The 21815-nt window shown below is 39.2% G+C and overlaps 1 protein-coding gene across 1 annotated transcript in view; it reads left to right on the top strand.

Moving 5' to 3' along the window:
- The window catches only part of LOC127640063 (NACHT, LRR and PYD domains-containing protein 3-like), a 69647-nt gene extending 50293 nt beyond the window's left edge, over positions 1-19354 (top strand). The window contains exon 13 of the mRNA XM_052122440.1: positions 16444-19354. The gene's annotated coding sequence lies outside the window, so the exon portion shown is untranslated. The remainder of the gene's footprint in view (positions 1-16443) is intronic.
- Positions 19355-21815: the final 2461 nt, after the last annotated feature.

Below are 21815 nucleotides of genomic sequence, written 5' to 3'. Positions count from 1 at the left end.
GAAGCCCTTACCCTGCTCTGCGCACCCGGCAGGGGGTGCAATGGGCCAGCGGCAGTGCGCCCATTGCACACGGTGCCCCAACCCTGTTGTGGTTACCACGACATGTCTGGACACCTGCTGCATGGGGACTCCGGTCCACAGAAAGCAGAGGTCTGTCCAAGGGTTGAAAGTCTGACGGCAGGAAGGGGTGATTGTCACACGGTGTGTGCCGTGGCGCCATGCCCATCTCGGGACTCGCGTCTGTAGCCAGTGCTGTAGCGGTCTCATACGCATCAACCCAAGTGACACGACTGCGGCTGAGGATGCCATATAGGAGCCTCTGTAATTGTCTTGAAGCGAGCGAGGTACCTGAGCACTGACTGAGTGCGCTCATTGGTCATTGAGACTGAGTCTAACTACATGCTGAGAAAAGAGATGCTCTGAACCGGGTTGAGCTTGCTCTTTTCCCAGTTGACCTGAAGCCCTAGACGGCTGAGGTGCCTGAGCACCTGGTCCCTGTGGGCGCATAATAACTCTCGAGAGTGGGCCAGGATGAGCCAGTCATCGAGGTAGTTGAGTATGCGGATGCCCGCTTCCCTTAGGGGGGCAAGATCGGCATCTGCGACCTTCGTGAAGACACGAGGGGACAGGGACAGGCCGAAGGGGAGGACCTTGTACTGATACGCCTGGCCGTCGAACGCGAACCGTAAGAAGGGTCGGTGTCGCGGCAGAATGGAGTCATTAACAGTCAAGTGGATCGCAGTCTAAAATGCAGTCCAAACCTGTCTTGGTTATATTGTTAATGGACCTTTGAGTTGTAGCTTACCTTTTAGATGAACGTTGGCAACCATATGTAACCTCGATCTTTGTGACAAAATTGGAGGAGCTGCTTGTAAAACAGTTCAACCAGGATTTCACAGAAAAGGCTTATGTTGAAATGAAGGAACTTTCCTTTAAAGATATACAGATGAACATTGTGAATGACTCTATCAAGTAATGAGAAGGTCATTATGAAATAGGATTTCCATTAACAAAGACATTTGCCTGTAGAGCAAAGAGCTCTAGGCATCAAGATGAAGGATTTCATAAAGATTAAGTTTGCTTCATAAATGACATTCTGATTAATGGTGTAAGCCCGTTTATCGGTCCAATGACGGTCTCCAATAATACGGGTGAAGGTCTCTGCGTGTTACAGTCTTTCTTGTACGCAACACAACAATATTAAATGAAATACATTTTCTCTTATGTATTATCTCGTTATTTCATCTGACTCCATAAATGAAAAAGGTTTTTAATGATATCTGAGTATCATTAAAAGTGAGCGAATGTTTGATTATTCCTTTAACTCTTTAATTATATTTTACCCGTTTCGATTAAGAAACTATGTCAGCTTTGAGGTCCTCGCGTGTTTTCTCTACACCGCGGGTCTCCACGATCACAAGCGGCCAGTATTGGATCATCAAACAGAGGTAATTGCTATATACCTGAGATCGGTCACATTCACGTATACACAATCAAAGATACTTCAGTATAGCCCCATGGAATTGCATACACTTGAATGTAACTTAACGTTTTCTTCAGTAGAGGTCACGGCCACTATTATAGATGTAAGTTGACCAACATAACTTCTCTTATAATAGCTTTGGATTGGCCATGCGTGGTTTCCCACGTACACTTATCTGGAGAAACATCAAATTAAAACAGAGGTAAGACACCCAGATTTAGATTGGTCAAGCAGCGTTTGCTGTTCTAAACGGAAATTCCCTTTTTGTCTTTGCAAACCAAGTACACTTGAATCGATGCCAAATATTAGTCGTCACTAATCTGACGCAGACTTGCGGTAACATACGAATCATTCAATCTGTTTGGGAAACACAATGTCAGAGTCAGTCAGAATAAAATCAAATGTTGACAATTTATTGACCAGGTAACATAATCAATTCATCAATTCCAATTAGACATTGATAAGTCAAAGTTAGACATTTTATCAAAACATAAGAAATACGAATTGCAATCACCTGAAATAAACTACAAACAGTAAACTGTTTGGGATCGTCTGATTACAGAGAGCCCTGAGCAATGTGTGGCCTCTCCTTAAATACCCCGATAATTCAACATGCTTACCAAATGGTGGTGTCTGTCATTATAATTAGATTTTGGTCCCCTGTTGAGGGGTTCCTGTAGATTAACATACAGGAGGTATGGAGGATCTGGGGAGGGCACACCTTTAAGGGGCACACCACATTTCACATATTTTATAACTTCTTTTAGCTTTTCATTATGGCTGAGAGGATGAGACCAGTTTACCAGGCGCACTGAGAGACTTTAAATGATACCAAACATGTTATAGTTACTTTTTGTACACACTTCACATTGCATAGGTTTTTAGTGAGCTTTAAGTGAGGAGGAGGAGTAAGATGAAGATACTTTAGAAGGGAGGTGTTAGCTGCACAGTATGTTGCATCTCGGATGTTGCTGTTACATCTGCGAGAGAGAGTTCAGATGTTAATTCTCATGAGAGCCTTTTGTTTTCTCGAGGAGTAGCCCAGACTCACTGGCACCCGCCTTACAGTTTTCCCCGTTTGGCACCGTGGGCCACACACAGGGTTTCCTGCGGTGTCACTTCAGTCTTTGTAAGGTGGGCAGCTGTCAGGGGCTGAGAGCAAGTGCCATGTCTGTTGATAGACCTGATGAGGCATCTGAAGTCGCAACACTGTGTCTGGTTGAGGTTAGCACATGTGTTCAGTTCATAGAGTCCATCAAGGCATTTGTGGCTTGTTCAGTGGACATGTCATTCCATCATGGAGAAACATCTGCTTCTGGTTGTACCTTTAATGATGATCTGACTCTTTGAAGAATTCTCTGCCACCTCCATTGGTGGTCTTCTGGGCAGACCTCAATTAGGTGAAGGAGTTCTCCTGGCAATGCATATACACCTGAACAGCTTCTTAAATGACCATGTAAAGATGAAACTCTGAAGAACTTAACTGACACAATAAAAGGTTGAGTAATACATGATGAAAAGACAAACAATGAATCAATGTCACCAGTGCGAGTGGTAATCCAGGTCTCAAGTGTGTATTTAAAAATGCAAAGGGGACTAATTAATCTGAATTAATTAAAGGAAAGGTGGCACAGAGCTCAAGGCAATTAGAACATGTATCATCAATATACAATATTACAGTGGATACTAAATTAAAGGAAACATACCACAAAGTCAGTATAAATAGTATTTCCATCAGTGCCAGGCATCATTAAACGTATAGTTATAATACTAATTCTATGATTTTAGAATCACAGTTACAGACATATACAATAATAATAACAGTGTTAATTCAAAATGATCTAATGTGTGTGATTTGGTGGCTAAGTCACAATCGATGATACATGTCTATTTTCAAAATGTGAAGTGGATCGATAGAAGCCTCTGCATTTCATATCGTCAACTTATTTTATTTTTATATTGTTATTAGCAATGCGTTGGAAACCAGGGGCCCTCTGGTTTGCAACCATTCCAACAACAATCAATTGGTTTGATTTATACGTACGTGGAAATGTTGAAATTTTGTTGCTTGCAATTAGTAATTAAATCATCGATGTGTGACTGTAGCCATGCACATGTCCCATGTATATTACAGTATTTAAAAGGAAAGTTGTAAATAGTGCCTGTTTTATGGAAACAGGTTTGTAATATCCTATGTGTGAGACGCTATGTGTATTTGAGAGGCGGGCCAGATCTTCAGTGGATTAGTATTTTCAGAATCTCTGCCATTATTTTGTTCCATGATGTGTCGTAATAAAAGTGGGTGCTCTGTATGTTTAGGAGATGGGTGGAACCTGATCTAGAGCAATTGGTGTTGTATAATTTTTGGTTCCGGTGCTAAACCGGGAGGCCGTACAGATATTTTTGTTCTTGTGGAGCTGTGAGGTGTGAATGGCCTGTTAGATTTGCTTTCGCACCCATCTCCAGCATGGCCAAATTGATGTCCTGGCTTGAGGCCGGGGGATCAGAATTCTTTTTTCATCTGTCCCTCACGACATTGTAACCTGAAATATGAACAACTACAGAAAGAGATAACAGTTAATGTTGAACCTTTAATTAATTTGCATTTAGACATGTGGTACTTTATTTTCCTCCGATGGTCAAAGCCAAACTGTTACAGACAGCTTTAGTCTCATAATGTATGGTTTGTGCCATCAGGGGGGAGAAACATGTACCATTGCAATGTCCAATGCAAATTTTATTTCAAAGATCAAATTAGACTGAGCATCTTTGGTGAGATCTGAATTACTGCTGATATTTTAGTGCAGTTTGAAGTGTGAAACACCTTAAGCTGTTCTCACAGTTGAGTCTGTACAGTCTGCTGTTGTGAGCAATATAAGCCACAGTTCTGCTGGGGAACTTTCTGAGCTTTGTTTTATTGCTCCCAACACAGCTCTGTGGTCAAAGAATCAATTCACATTTTGGTGATGTGTCTTCTGCTTAGCATTTTTAAGGATGCTATTCACACGTTTGATCATCTATGACCTATGATCTCGGTGGTCCGTTAGGGTTATGAAATTTTGCCTGATGTTTAGCATTTTACACACAAATTTTGTCATTGTCTATCCAGTGGAATGGTTCCCCTGATCAGATTTTAAATTCAATTGGTGCTTCTCAGCAAGAGATGATTTGGTTCATTATCATGTGCCACTGCATTGGTGCACAGCAAACAATGACCGTATACTCCTCCCTCTTGGCACTGAGAAGAGAACCAATGAAATTCAAATCAAAAGAATTTTCAGGGCCGGTAAGGTTGTTCGGTTTGCAGTGTCACTACAAATATACATGTCTAATATACATCTGCAATGCCATGCATAACCTTTCCCGTCTGTGGCCATGCATGGCCATTATAATATAATGCATATTATAATGTGATTATAATACAACTATATTATATTAAAATAGTATAAATTAAACTGATTTTATCACTGGTTTCTGGAGGGCTTCTGGAACGATGTATTTATCGTCATAAATCATGCCTTCAGTGACCTTGACTAGTTGGTCCTGCTGCAGGTGCGGTGTCAGCTCTCCATCAGAACTCCACAGTTCTTGTTGGTACTGTTTTGAGTTAATAGGAATAGTCTGAACCGCACTCTCAGCAGGAACAATCAGCCTGTCAGGCTGCCATTCATCTCCCTATGGGGATGGAGGCCACATATCCCTATTGGTGATGGTATTTTCCATTATTCCGTTTGCGTTGTGGGCCACGCCCTTTTGGCAGTTTTGTTTTTTAAACTCTGTGAAGAAATTTGTGAATAGTTTCAACAGGTCGCTATAGGGCGTTTTTTGGCAATGTTTTGCTTGTTTTCTCAAATCTCTTTCTCTTTTTGGCAATCTCTTATGAGATGGTTACACTTTTGCAATAATGGCATTGCATTTTGCTCTGAGATCTTTGGTTAAGTTTCTCTGGGCCTTTCCCTTCTGTTAACCATTTTGCAGACGCTAACACTACGGGGTTTTGATCTCCACCTGCTTTCTATTCTTGAACCCCAGTCTACTATTGATCTGAACGTGTGTTCGGCCGGGTCGACACCATTGGATAAAGCCGTTTGAACTGGGATGCTGGCATTTTTCTTAACAAGCTGTAGTAATGCGTCATGGTCACGGTTTGCATTTTCTAGGCCTGAGTGTTCTTTGTATGTTACCCATAACCGTTCAGCGTACGTTTCAAATGACTCATTACTGGCTTGTTTGATTTCAAATATTTTTCTCCAATCTGCATGTGTCGGTCCCCTCATGTCTAATAATGCCTGTTTTAGACGCTCGTAGATCATTTCGTCGGTTTCGTTATTGTCTCGGTTCATAATGTTGCCAGATTTCATCTCTGTGGTTAGTTTTGGTCTGAGCTCCTCAGGAATTGTGAAGAGAGCTATTTGCCAAACATCTCTAGTTTCTAATTTGTACACCGTGGCCTGTAACATCAATGCTTCCCAGTAGGGTTGAAACGGCCCTTTTCTCGGCATAATTCCTACGACTTGTTTATGTCTAGAGCATTCTTCGCATGTTAACGGGCGGCTGATTGTTGTGATTTCATCATCCGCGTTCGTCATGGTTTTAAGCACAGCGACATTAACTGATTTCTTTGGCAAGTCTTTCGATTTTGTTCGAGTCTTTACTGGGCTTCGCAGGTTTGGTTCTTCAGGCCGCAGGTTCACAAGAGCTCGGTTACGAGTTTCTCTCTGTGGCCTGTCTCCTAACGCGGCATTATCATCATCATTTTGTGTCTCTAGCTCAAAGGTTTTATCCAGTGCTGCTCGTTTAACTGCAGCTACTGGAAACCCGGATTTATCACAGCAATCTTCGAGAGCAGATATGTAATTCCTGCTGGTTTTAAGTTTTCTTTGAATTTGATCAATTGTTTTTGCCATTTCTTCGCGTTGTCTAGCCCACCCCTGTTGCTCGTACGTGAAGGCTTCGACTTGTGCTCTTAACTTTTGCAATTCGTCAGATCGCAATCTTTCGATTTCTTTGATATTTGCTATTGTTCGTTCGTTCTCGGTTATGGTCTCGAGGTCGTTACGACGAAGCAAATAAACAATTGCAGCGGGAATGTTATTGTATTTTGATTTTGATTTCAATTTCGCACCCTCAGCAGAATACCAGTTTTCGGTTCCGGTCTTAATAAATGTGAGGTGTAAACAATCTCCCCCTCAACACTTCTAAAAGGCAAATAAAGATTGACTTACCACAGCAGCTGGAGATAGGTGAGAAGGTCAAACCTCATGTCCCGGGCAGGGATCAAGTTGAATGTTGCGCTGGAAAGACGTTGCTCGTCTGGTTGCGAGATCACGGAAGGGCTGTCACCACTTTGTAAGCCCGTTTATCGGTCCAATGACGGTCTCCAATAATACGGGTGAAGGTCTCTGCGCGTTACAGTCTTTCTTGTACGCTAACACAACAATATTAAATGAAATACATTTTCTCTTATGTATTATCTCGTTATTTCATCTGACTCCATAAATGAAAAAGGTTTTTAATGATATCTGAGTATCATTAAAAGTGAGCGAATGTTTGATTATTCCTTTAACTCTTTAATTATATTTTACCCGTTTAGATTAAGAAACTATGTCGCTTTGAGGTCCTCGCGTGTTTTCTCTACACCGCGGGTCTCCACGATCACAAGCGGCCAGTATTGGATCATCAAACAGAGGTAATTGCTATATACCTGAGATCGGTCACATTCACGTATACACAATCAAAGATACTTCAGTATAGCCCCATGGAATTGCATACACTTGAATGTAACTTAACGTTTTCTTCAGTAGAGGTCACGGCCACTATTATAGATGTAAGTTGACCAACATAACTTCTCTTATAATAGCTTTGGATTGGCCATGCGTGGTTTCCCACGTACACTTATCTGGAGAAACATCAAATTAAAACAGAGGTAAGACACCCAGATTTAGATTGGTCAAGCAGCGTTTGCTGTTCTAAACGGAAATTCCCTTTTGTCTTTGCAAACCAAGTACACTTGAATCGATGCCAAATATTAGTCGTCACTAATCTGACGCAGACTTGCGGTAACATACTGAATCATTCAATCTGTTTGGGAAACACAATGTCAGAGTCAGTCAGAATAAAATCAAATGTTGACAATTTATTGACCAGGTAACATAATCAATTCATCAATTCCAATTAGACATTGATAAGTCAAAGTTAGACATTTTATCAAAACATAAGAAATACGAATTGCAATCACCTGAAATAAACTACAAACAGTAAACTGTTTGGGATCGCTCTGATTACAGAGAGCCCTGAGCAATGTGTGGCCTCTCCTTAAATACCCCGATAATTCAACATGCTTACCAAATGGTGGTGTCTGTCATTATAATTAGATTTTGGTCCCCTGTTGAGGGGGTTCCTGTAGATTAACATACAGGAGGTATGGAGGATCTGGGGAGGGCACACCTTTAAGGGGCACACCACATTTCACATATTTTATAACTTCTTTTAGCTTTTCATTATGGCTGAGAGGATGAGACCAGTTTACCAGGCGCACTGAGAGACTTTAAATGATACCAAACATGTTATAGTTACTTTTTGTACACACTTCACATTGCATAGGTTATTAGTGAGCTTTAAGTGAGGAGGAGGAGTAAGATGAAGATACTTTAGAAGGGAGGTGTTAGCTGCACAGTATGTTGCATCTCGGATGTTGCTGTTACATCTGCGAGAGAGAGTTCAGATGTTAATTCTCATGAGAGCCTTTTGTTTTCTCGAGGAGTAGCCCAGACTCACTGGCACCCGCCTTACAATGGATATGCTGAAATAGGCCCTAATGAACAGCTCCACAGGAATAATGGGAAACTTTGGTACATTCCACCAACGAGGTTTACCATAAAAGATAGCAAACAATAAGGGATGTCTTTGACTGTACTTCATCTTATTAAGGCATCTTAACTAATTGTTAGGTGTTATTATCTGATTTCGACAGGAACCAATTTCTGTTACAGCAGACACCCAAGGAATGCTCCACCAAGTCAAGATTCCTAAAAAGCAAGCTGGCTTTCTGAATGAATGGATGAATGAATGTTACATTTATATAGTGCTTTTCTGACACTACACTGAAAGCACTTTACACAGTGAACAGGGGACTCTCCTCAACCACCACCATCCACCTAATTGATGCTATGGCAGCCATAGTGCACCAATATGCTCACCATGTACAAGCTATTGGTGGAGAGGAGAGAGTAGAGTTATAGAGCCAATTAATGGATGGGGATTATTAGAAGGCCATGATTGAGGAGGGCTAATGGGGGTAATTTGGCCAGGACACCAGGGTTATACCCCTACTCTTTATGAGATGTACCCTGGTATTTGTAATGACCACAGAGTTTCAGGATCTTGGTTTTAGGTCTCATCCAAAAGACGGTGAATTTTTAAAGTAAAGTGCCTCCATCACTATACTGGGACCCACACAGACCACAGGGTGAGCACCCCCTGCTGGCCTCCCTAATATGTCTTCCAGCAGCAATCTTAGTTTTCCCCAGGGGGTCTCCCATCCAGGTAATGGCCAGGCTCAACCCTGCTTAGTATCAGTAGGCAACCAGTCTTCCGACTGTCTGACTGACCCTGTAAACGCATGGCATGAAGGTGCCACAATGGTGACATTAGTCAACTATTAGCGAAGTACAGGATGATTGTACACCTTTTTGGTGCAGTTCCATCAGAAAAGTATCTGTGTAGAAGACTGTCTCTATGTAGAAGACTGTCTCAAATCAGATTCTGTTGAAAACAAAGCCATTTTTTTGGTACAAGAGCTGAAGGCCATTTGTGCTACTGGTGGTTTCAATTTTGTGAAATGGATCAGCAACAGTCATGTCATTCTTGCTTCTGTTTAAGAGGAAGAGAGAGCCAAGGATACAAAGGGCCTTATAATGATAGGATACCTGTGGAACGAGCTCTTGGCATGCATTGGGACAGAGTCAGACTTCTGATCAAACTCAAATAACACCTGATTTGCCACCCTTTAAATGTTAAATGGTCTGCACTTCTATAGCACCTTTTTAACCATGGCAGTATTCAAAGCGCTTTACACACTTCACCCATTCACACACCAATGAGCAAGGCAAGGCACTAGCCTGCCATTGGGAGCAACTTGGGGTTCAGTGTCTTGTCCAAGAGTCATGTGGGCTAGGCATCGAACCATCAACCCTGCGATTAGTGGAAAACCCGCTCTACCACCTGAGCCACAGCCACCCCCAGGCATACTGTATGTAGGTATAGACTACTTTGGCCCAATTGAAGTCAAGAAAGGTCGGAGTACAGTTAAAAGGCGTTCTATTTACCTGCCTTGCTTGCAGAGTTGTGCATCTCAAGATGGCATATTCACTAGATACAGATTCCTGTATTTCTGCAATTAGGTTTATTTGCAGAAGAGGCCAAGTAAAAGAAAGTGACAAAATAATGGGAAAACTTTGTGGGAAGTGAGCAGGAATTGAGAGAAGCACTAATCCACTGTAACCTTAAAGTTCAACAAATCATGAACACTGAAGGTATAAATTGGACTTTCAATCCTCCCTACGGAGCCTACCATGGAGGAGTCTGGGAACACCTTATTCGAATTAGGGATTTTTAATCTATTACAAGGCAACAATTTCTAGATGATGAAGGTCTTTAAACAGTTTTCTGTGAAGTGGATTCGATCTACCTTCAAGAAGTACATTCCTTTGATGCAGAAAAGACAAAAGTAGAATTAGGTAAAGGAAAGATTTAAACCTGGAGATTTGGTCCTCATTGTTGTTGAAACATCTCAAAGAAATTCGTGGCTTATGGGACTGGTTACTACCATTATTCCTGACACCAATGATATGTTTTTTGTGTCAAAGTCAAACTAAAAATGGTACCATTGAATGACATATTACAAAGATGTGCAATTTGAAAGACTAGACATGATTAACACCTATGGATTTGTGACTTGCATTTCTTTCTCTTTTTTTATCCACTCTGAAGAAGAAATCGTTTTTTTCTTTCTAATTTCATTCTCTTTTCTAAGTGTCCGATACCGCGCTCATGTACTGGTCCTCAAGTCAACTCATTTTTATTTGTATAAAATTTTTCACAACACACATAGTTTCAAAGCAGCTTTACAGAAAATCATGCTGTAAAGCAGTTCAGTGGAAAGGAGGAGGCGAGAACTGGCTTGACAATATAAATAATAGTTTAATGAAGAAATAAACCAAAAGACACAAACACACACATTGGACAGACAGCTGCAGGTAAACGTTCTCTCTCAGTCTCACCACAGTCTGCAGTCTGCCTTTTATCCCTCTCGAAGGCTTGATTGACTCCCTGTAACAGTACAGTACCCCCCAACAAAAAAAACAATACAATTTAAAAGAGAGGGAAAAGGCCAACGTGGAGCAGCAGTGGGAGAGAGAGAGAGGTGTTACATTCTACACTCTCCAGATCTCCGATACGCCATAGTCTGGTCCTCGGCCACTCCTCCACCCTCTAGTAGACGACAGCCGTGCCTCCCCGGGCATATCGGAGGCAGTCCTCCAGCCCCTCGACGGAACGCCCCGCTGTGTTCTCGGGGTACAGAAGGGGTCTCCCCCGCCCCTAGCAGCGGTTATCCCTCTCCAGGCAGTCAGCAGTGAGCCCCTTCTCCCCTTGCGGTCGGCGGCTGTTCCTCTGCTTCCAGACGGCCGGGCTCCTCCGTCCCCCGGAAGATGGCTGCAGCTGCTCCGCTGGGATGGATGGTAGTGGCGAGAACTCCACTACGGCGTATCCCTCCTCCTTCCCGGGTCTCGGCACCAGTGGAATGGCCATCAGGTCAATGGAAAGGAGGCGGCAAGAACCGGCTTGACAATATAAATAATAGTTTAATGAAGAAATAAACCAATAGACAAGCACATAGGACGGCCAGCTGCCCGTAAACTTTCTCTCTCTGTCGCACTACTGTCCGCAGTCGGCCTTTATCCGTCTTGGAGGCTTGGAGCCTGATAAAGGGCTGAGTGTGTAAAATCACGAACCGGCCCCGCCCTCTGCCCTGTCACACATGTTTTAACAGAAAATGAATAATATTTATTCATTTAATATTCAATGTAATATTTGTGGTCTTAGTCATCATTGTGTAGTTTGATTAAATATGATTGTAAATGTTGTATAAATATAATAAAAAAAATAATAGTATTTAGAACCCCAGTGAGCATGTGGCAAGGAACACAAAACTCCATGAGATGTTAGTTAATGGAGAAAAAAAACCTTGGGAGAAACCAGGCTCACTCTGGGGGCCAGTTCCCCTCTGGCTAAATAGCATGAATATAATGCCAATATTAGTTATTTATGTGCAGTGCAAGTCATTGTTTAAAATTAGTAAACTAAGTAGTGTTAGGGGCCAGTGTTTAAACAAAAATGTTATATGAACTGTAAGGTTAATGACAAATTTCTTTGAAGATCATCCTGGATTAACTGCAGAAGTTCACATAGATGCATTGTACTTTGCGAGTTGGCTGATGAAGGCTTTTGTTGGCAGTTAATTGATAGTCTGTGTTCCATTTTAAGAGTGTAGTCCATCATTAGAGGTGATGCAGGCAAAGATCATTGAGGTGCATCACGGTTCAACCGGAAGGTCATTTTGGTGAGGTCTATCCTAAATCAAGGTTCAGGCAGTGAAGTATCCCATGTCTTATGGTTGGAGTTGGCATCAGTTCATCCTCTGAAGTCCATCGTAATAGACTGAAGTTATCTCTGGCAGGCACCGGCTGCAGTTAGATGTCATTACTTAGCGTCACATAGCAGTGGAGTCCGACACCGAGCAGGAACGGAGCTGGAGCTGGCTGGCCCTGGTATATGAATCCTGAGGTTAAGACAGAACAATATTAGCGTAGATGCCATTCAATTTATTGCAGAAATGAGGTGTATGCCTGGCTAAATAGATGAGTCTTTAGTCTAGACTTAAAATGAGAGAGTGTGTCTGCATCTCGAACAGTGATAGGGAGACTATTCCATAGTTTTGGAGCCAAATAGGAAAATAATCTACCTCCTGATTTTGATATTCTAGAAACCATTAGCAGGTCAGAATTTGCAATCGTAATGAACGTGATGGAAAATAGCGTTGTAGAAGGTCACTTGAGTATTGCCGAGCTAGACAATTCAAAGCTTTGTACGTAGTTAACATAATTCTAAAATGAAATGTAACGACAATGAAATAGGGCTAATATGATCATATTTCTTGGTTTTAGTCAGCACTCTGGCAGCTGAATTTTGAACCAACTGAAGTTTATTTATTGAACTTGCAGGATATCACCCAGTAATACATTACAATAATCTAGTTTATGAGGTCATGAACGCATTTATTCGTTTTTTGGCATCAGCAACAGAGCATGTCGTAACTTAGCAATATTTCTGAGGTGGAAGAATGTTGTTCTACAAACATTGTAAATTTGATTTTCAAAGGACAAATTGGTATAAAATATAACACAGAAGTTCTTCGCTGTAGAAGATGATGTAACAGTACATCCATGGAGAGTCAAATTATATTTAGTGGCCTATTTTTAGAGATTTGTGGTCCAATAATTAGTACCTCTGTTTAGTTGGAAATGAACAGAAGGAAATTTCTGGCAATCCAATCTTTGATTTCATTGATACCCTAATTTGGAGAATTGTGAAATTTCGTTGGGTTTCGAAGACATGTAAAGTTGGGTATTGTTGGCATGACAGTGGAAACTTATTCCATGATTCCAGATAATATCTCCCAGGGAAGCATATATAAGGAGAAAGCAGATGCCCTAAAACTGATCACTGTGGCACTCCATTATTAACATTTGTTTGATTTGACAATTCCTTGTTTACACAGACAAAGTGGTAGCGGTCTGCTAAATAGAACCTAAACCATGCTAATGCAAGTCCACAAATGCCAACATAATTCTCAAGCCTATTCAAGAGAATGTTGTGATCTATGGTGTCGAAGGCAACACTAAGATCTAAAATCACTAGAAGAGAAATGCAGCCACGATCAGATGATAAGAGCAAGTCATTTGTAACAATGATAAGTGCAGCCTCTGTACAGTGATGGGGCCTAAATCCTGACTGAAATTGTTCATATATACTATTTCTCTGTAGGAATGAACAAAGTTGGGAGGACTCTGCCCTTTCTAGTATTTTTGACATAACGGTAGTTTGAAATCAGTATATAATTAGCCAATTTCCAGAATCAAGCTGTGCGGTTTGATAACTGCCATTTTACAGTTTTTTGGGACATGCCCTAAGGATAGTTAGGAGTTCATAATATTAGGAGGTTCTGAGATTACAGGAAATACCTCTTTTAAGACTTAGTTGGTATTGGATCTAACATACATGTTATGGCATTTGATGTTTCGATACGTTTTATTAGCTCTTCATGACCTATGACAGCAAAGAATTGAAGTTGCTCATGAGGAAAATTATATGACACTGTTTTCTAAGGTACTGTGACAAACGATTGCATATTTTCAATTGTATCATTAAAAGAATTCATGAAGTCATTACTATTGTGCAACGGAACATTTGGAACAACATTAATTTGTTAGGAACAACATTCCTAACAAATTTAGCCGCAGTACTGAATTAACACGTAGAATTGTTATGGTTATTTGCCTGTCTGTAGCTATAGACACTATCCTTCCATGCACTCACAAAATACCTATAATTTTGTATTCTTCTACCTGAACTCAATTTTCCGAGCTGCTTTCTTGTTAGCATGAGTGTGATACACATTTCCATGGTGCTGGGCATTTTTCTTAAATTTTCTTTAATAGAAGGAGTGTGACACTATCAAGAGTGCTAGAGAAGACTTTATATTTTCTGTTATTACATAATTCTTCTAGACTTTTTGGCTAACTGAGTATATAATATAAATTTGGAAGATTATTAATGAAGCTATCCTTATTGGTCGGATTAATAGTTCTGCCTGAACGATAGCGTGGTGTAGATTGAGTAACATTAGCTGATCGCAGTATACAAGCAACAATGTCATGATCTGAGATGTCATCGCTCTGCGGCAGAATTTCTATAGTATCAACATCCATAATCCTTATGTCAGAATTAAATCTAGCGTATTATTATGGCGATGAGTTGGTCCTGTCACATTTTGTCTGACTCAAAGATAGTTTACAATATCAATAAATGCTAACCCCTAAACTAAAAAACTTAACTTGAAACTTGTAAATTTCAGCAACACCTCCTCCTAGACCCTTCAGATGAGGCTCATGTTTATAACAATAACCTAGGGGAGTAGACTCCTTTAAAGTAATATATGCATACGGTTTAAGCCAGGTTTCAGTCAAACAGAGCTCATTGAAACTATGAAATGTAATAATTTAATTTACATTTAGTACTTTGGTTGAAAGAGATCTAATGTTTAGTAGCCCTAACTTTTTATATGTTGTTTTTCTTCAAAATGTATCTTAAAGTTTTACCTTAATCAAATATTTTCTAAATGATTTATTGAGTTTTTTGTTTGGTAGTTCAGGGAACAGACACATGGTCTATGATCTCTAGGTGATACAGATTTTGTGTTGTAGTTTATGTGACCTGTGTGACGTCTCAAGGCAGATAGCAGACGTTCGGATTAGCCAGTTTTTATGCTTCCTGACCTGGTGTAACGTTTGGTGTGGTGGAGTGGAATAGGAGACGCAGGAGTAATATTTTAATTACAAACACAGGATTAGGACTTTTGCTGGAGAGGAAACTAACGCTAGAGTGGAAACAAATGCTTTAACAAACATATCCATTCAAACATCATAATTTAAGGACTGAAAAAACTTAAAACTAGAGGGTATATATACACTTGGAAACTTAATGAGGGAATGACACACAAGTGGGGATAATGACGGAGTGTTAGGGCAGTGGATTATGGGAAATGTAGTGTAGGAGAAAACTTCAAAATAAGAGTCCTTTGGAGACAAACTGTGACACCTGGGCCCCAGCTTGTCAAAAACTATCACTATTAACACTTTGAGCTAAATTACTAGAGAGGTACTTGTACTCATCAACTCGTACTCAGAAAATGCTCCGATTCAAAAAAACGATACCATCTGATGTAAGAATGTCATTACGTAAACATTCAGCCCACAAATTAAAATCACGTTATATCCTAGTGAGATAGCTGCGTTTTAATGAGATAAATATTTAGTTCCCTACTCCCTACTATTTTCCACAAGGACTCTGAGAAAAATTATATATTTTGATATTTCATGGCTCTTTGAAATATTACGGCTCTTTATGGTTAAATTAATTGCCATTTAATGGACATTGTATGGTCCGGGATGTTTTATATATATATATATATATATATATATATATATATATATATATATATATTGGGAAATGTATCTTTATTGTCTCTGGTTTTGTAAATATTTGGTGAATTTATTCTTTGTTATGCACATGTATTTTGTATGAGTTATATTATATATTTTTGTGTAGTATTAAGGGGGTGTGGTCACTGTAATTTAGGTGAAGTAATCAAGTTTTTAGGCCGTGCATGCGAATGTGCTAACATGAAATGTGTTTTTTTGTTTGTTTGTTTTTTTACAAAAATAATATTTTTGTAAAACAAAAATGTTCAACTTTTGTCAGACCCTCTTAAATAAACATTCAGTTTTGGTTCTGCCTTTTCAATCTTTGGATATTATTGTGCGTATTTTATTATACTTACTAATATTTTTGTGTTGTTACATTTTACAATCATATTGATATTTTAGATCCTAAACCTAACCAATGATCAACAATATAAACTTTATTGAATATTACATTTTTCTGTTTTTTATATCAATAATAAGTGTCACTGCATGTCACATTATTTCTACATCAGTGATGCTTGAGTATCTTAAATTAATATTCATGAGAGGTTTGGTGTACTCTTAACAGTCAATAATGTGCATTTGTATTGTGCAGTGATGTTTCAGTAATGTTTTCCTTTTATTTCTGGTTTATAGCGGATTGTGAAAATGGAGCCACTACAGAGACTCACAGTGAACAGAATCCGAAGACATAGAGTCCTCTCATTGACACACTTTATTTTTTTTAAAATATATTCAATCAGATTTATAGCCATCTTATAGACATGTTGAAGGAACAGTAGAACCAGTTAAATGGATTGTTTAATACTGGTACAGTCTTTTAATCATGCAGTATTTTAAAATGACATATGAATGTATATATTTTGTATATGATGATCTTGATCTGTCTCAGTGATGTGAGCAGCTCAAACACACTGAAAACTTGGGCAATTGTTTTTTTGGGCAATAACTGTGTCTGATGAATGGCAGGCATATTTCTATGACAGTGACATGCTCCTTTTATATGCATACAATGCGATCTCTTCAAAATTTGGATGTATGCTCCGTTAAATTATAGAGAATGTAAGTAGCGTTTTCATCTACTGACACAAATCATGGCTATTGCTAATAATGATTGTACCGGCACACACGTCACGAACACCAGTCGATATTGATTTAAAAAAAAAAAAAAAAAATTATTGAAACATGAAAATTAAACCAAAAATAGTTCTAAATTCTCATTATACTGAAATGAAAACGCAGTGATTATGACATCTACGACATTGATTTTCAAGGACTTAATTTGATGTTCCACTATATTTTAAGAGTTTGGAAGATCTTTAATTACCACCAGCGGGTGGAATCTCCAAACTGAAAATGTAGGAACTGGATTTATACATTGCGCTGAAAACAGACACGATCTTGAAATGAAAAACTTAAACGGAAACATTTATGTTTGTGTAAAACACAAGTGTTATTCTTTCCAAGAATTAGCTTTATTTTCACACGATTGAGTAACTATACTGCGTGCCCAAATATTATCCTCAGGATTAATTTTATTGTTGAACAAACACAATGCTCTGTCAATCCAAAATTTTATTGAACCTCAAACCTGAATGTTTAACAAAGGAAAAGTGAGTTTTGTCTTTCTCAGGGAATATACAAGTGTGCAAAATTACTAGGCAACTAAATTACAAAAATAATTTCTCCCAACTCAATTGTTTATTCTCAATTTTTAGAGTAAGAGCAACAAATAAGGAACACAAAATGACAATTAAATAACATTTTTGGACTTTAAAAAAATATTCAGAGACCAATATAGCTACCCTTTTCAATAACTGCCATGAGCCTTCAAACCATGGAGTCTGTCAGTTTCTTGATCTGTTCATGATCAACTTTCATTGAAGCAGCAATCACAGCCTCCCAAATTCTGGTGAATTGTCTTCCCTCACTGTAAAAAACGTTTGAGAAGGGTCCACAAGTTCTCAGTAGGATTTAAGTCAGGTGAGGAAGGGGACCAAGTCATTATTTGGGCATCTGTGAGGCCCTTGCTGGCTAGCCAACAGTGGAATACTTGGATGCATGTGATGGAGTATTGTCCTGCATAAAGTTCATGGACTTCTTGAATGCTGAGGACTTCATCCTGTACTACTGCTTGAAGTACTTTCCAGAAACTGGCAGGAGGTTTTAGAGTTGAGTTTCAGTCCATCTTCAGCTTGAAAAGGTCCATCTGCCTCATCCTTGATGATAGCAGCCCATACCCCTCCTCCAATTTGCTGGCACCTGACTCGAAGTGGTGCCCTGTGTCCATTAGTGATACAGCCATGGGCCCATCCATCTGGTCCATCAAGAGTCACTCTGTCCATAAAACCTTTGAAAAATATGTCTTGTATTTCTTTGCCCAATCTTGACACTTGGTCGTGTTTCAGCCTTCTTGACCATGGCAGTGTCTCTGAGCACTTGACACCTTGTACTTCTGGAAACTCCAGGTTGGTTGCATTTCTGGAATATGGTGGCATTGGAGGATAATGGGTTCCTGGTAGCTTCACATTTAATTCTTCTCAAGTCTTTTGCAGTTAATTTGCGCCTTTTCTTCTCCATGTGTTTTCTGCACCGCAGTTGACTATTCTCATCAAAACTTTTGATTGTCAGAAATGCCTCAATAGTTTAGCTATTTCAAGAGTGTTGCATCCGTCTGAAAGGCATTAAGCTGCTTAATAATTATGCACACCTTGATATAAGGTGTAGTCACTTTCACCACACCCTCCCTCATTACACAAATACATACCACCTGAAACTGATTGAATCCAATAAGCATTCAAGTTTATATGTTTTGAAGTTGGAAAATGTGCATGAAATAATGATAAGATCAGAATACTCACAGTGTATATTAATCATGATTACTGACTATAGAAGATTCAAATTCATGCCTTTATTATTTCATTATTATTAATTCAGTTTGTCGTTTTCCTTATAATTCTACTTCAGTTCTGTAATATTGCATTGTTACAAATTAGCAAGCAAAGGTTAACTCTAAAGAAGCCATACACTTGCTTAGATTTATTATTATGCTACTGTAATTATTGTAATAAACCCACTTGTGAAATAAAGATAATATTGATCAATCCTTAAAATCAAGCAGTTAGAAAGTACACCTTGATGCCTTAGGAATAAAATAGAACCTATTAAAATACATAATTGCCTGACTGTGATGACTTTCTTTAATCATGATTATTTTAGATTATACCTGATTTTCAACACCTCTTGTTGTTTGAAGTACTTTGTATACTGAATGTTCTTGGACAGGTATTTTATCAATGTTTTGATCACGGAACGATCCAAAAACACTTTGAACTGCAGTACAGCCCACTGAAGAGATGGTAGGTCTGTCCTTCTCAGCCTCATTGTCATTGCCATCAAATCAAAGATGGCATTCATTGTGTTGTTTAAAAATTAACATGAACATGTTTTCTGTTAATGTTAACTTGCATTATTCGAGGTCTTGAGATATTTTGAACAATTGTCATTATCTGCAAATAAATGCTCTAAATGACAATATTTTTATTTGGAATTTGGGAGAAATGTTGTCAGGACTTAATCTCCAATTATAAAAATAGTACTATTTTACACTAAATATATTTATTTCCTGTCATAATGAATGTATTTTTTCTTTGGAAAGAACACAACAACAAATACAGTATGTCACAAAAATGCTTTATAAACACTTTCCAAACTCCAGAGTATAACGACAAATTAACTAAAATAGCTCCAATTCAAGTAACATTTAACATAAGTTTAAAAGTGTGTCTAAGTGGGACATATAAAAATGAATATGTCAGCAGGCTGTCTTTTCACTTTAGATTTAGAATGCACATGATTCCTATCAGAGCATCCAGCACTGCATTGAACTCCATATGAAAAGCAGTCTTTTTCTGCTTTAAGCAGTGGCTCTTGCAATATAAATATAAATAATTTGAAATGTCGGGTGATCATTAGCTGACACTTCAAAAGCTTGGTGGCAGTGGGTACAAAGTAAAAATTATATGAAATTTGAGCATCAACAGGAATAAAAACTAGTTGCACAGCGGTTTGTAAGAATTACCACGCTTATGTGGTTAAATGCTGAGTTACAAAAGACATGTGAAGGATATAAAGATTAGTACATATTTGTTCAGTTATTCGTTCATTTAACCATTTCGTAAATCACACTTTTACATGAGTAGGTGGCAACAGGCAAGAATCTTTTATGTGTTTTGAGTCATGAAACAAATAATAAACCTCAGAGACGTTCATGACCGAAACAAGATTTTATTCAAATCAGCATGTCTACTAAGAGATTTTTGCAGAGTTTAAATATCATAAGCATTATCATATAATATCATAAGCTGCAAATGATAAATGAGCATATCATTTTGTGAACTTCTGTGCATGATTGTCAAGGTATACAATAAAGCTAACATATCCTTAAAGTAATTACAGGTTTTAATTACATCCTGATGTAATTGTAATGTCGTTAGTCAATTTGACTCTTAATTCAGCCCCTTTCTCTCCTCCAGATTACTGAACTAAAAGAACAGCATGGCCTCCTCTCCTTCAATCAGTCAAAATATGCTGATCCTCACTCATTCATCAATCAAATGAGGAAATGGGGTGTATTCGTTCAGTGGGTCAAACCAATGAAATGTTCCTTCACAGCCCACACTCCAATGCTATTGGCTCGCGCTTTAATCAGTTTTTACAGGAGGGAAAAAATACCAAAGCACCTCGCACTTCAAATTAGTGCAGTGTTGCAGTTGCTGCGGTTTAAAACACTTGCATGCTGAATGTAAAGTCACAGATTTGTAGTGGGGCTGAATTAATTTTAGGGGTCTAGTAATGCCTATGCTGCAGAGCATTATACAATTGGCAATGTATAAAACCACTTTGTCAATTTCATTGGCTCGATAAAAAGTTATCTTAACTCAGATTTGTGTAGTGTTTGGAGTACTGCTGTCATCCTCATCCGTGTCACTGGTTTGGGCAATGTCATCGAAGCAAACTTTACTGCCGCCAGTGTCTAGCTCGTGATTTAGCGCAGACCCAGCTGCAGCAGATGAAACGCCATCTTGAATGGTGCTCAACTTTTCAGAGTTGGAACTTGCTCACAACTAGATTTTTTTAAAACAAATAATCTATCCATCCATCCATCCATCCATCCATCCATCTTCAACCGCTTATCCGAAGTCGGGTCGCGGGGGCAGCTGCTCCAGCAGGGGGCCCCAAACTTCCCTATAATAATCTACTTATCCATATTTTCTTTGATAAGCTAATTTGACATTACAAGCTAACCTAATGGCGTAGACCAAGGAGTGTTCAATTACAGCATAAACTAAAGTTGGGGGAGGGATATCAACCCCTAACTAGGAATCTGTAATGTTTAAGTGTGTTTTTGTGTCTGTCGCTCACTCTACATTGTTTCGAATGAAGCAACACTAGAGGTCTTTCTTGAAGGCGGGATAAAAGGAGGGAATTGTGCATCTGTCCATTAATTTTTTTTCTTCGGAGCCAAGCGGTTGTGCGTATCAGCCCCTTACTCTTTCTCTGCACACCAGTGCAGCCTTGCCCCTGGGTGCTTCTGAAAGTTTATTGTCCTCACAAAAAGAGTATAATTTCTCTAAAAGAGCACACATATCAGGCGTCAAACATCCTTTTCAGGACGTGTCTTTTTAAAGATGCCCTTCTGCCTCTGCCTAGTTCCTGGATGTGGTCGATATCTCTATGCTCCTGACGGTCATAGACGCTGCCTCGTGTGTCTGGGTCACGATCACACTGAGGTGGCATTTGTGGATGGTTCTTGACTCACTGCGAGAACTTAACCATGGCAACGTTGTGGTACTTCCTACTGTAACAATATAATGAAAAAATAAATGAAACTAAATTACAGTTTGAAATTTGCACTGCAGGTTTTACAAGAACAGTGTAAACCGTTTGCCTTTAGAATATGTGTTACGATTCCCTGTTGTCTGCCCCACGTTTCACATGTCACTGTC

The sequence above is a fragment of the Xyrauchen texanus genome, chromosome 49, assembly GCF_025860055.1.
Source record: "Xyrauchen texanus isolate HMW12.3.18 chromosome 49, RBS_HiC_50CHRs, whole genome shotgun sequence".
Classification (NCBI taxonomy): Eukaryota; Metazoa; Chordata; class Actinopteri; order Cypriniformes; family Catostomidae; genus Xyrauchen; species Xyrauchen texanus.
The sequence above is the reverse complement of the archived record's forward strand: the minus strand, read 5'-3'. Positions and strand labels throughout refer to the sequence as shown.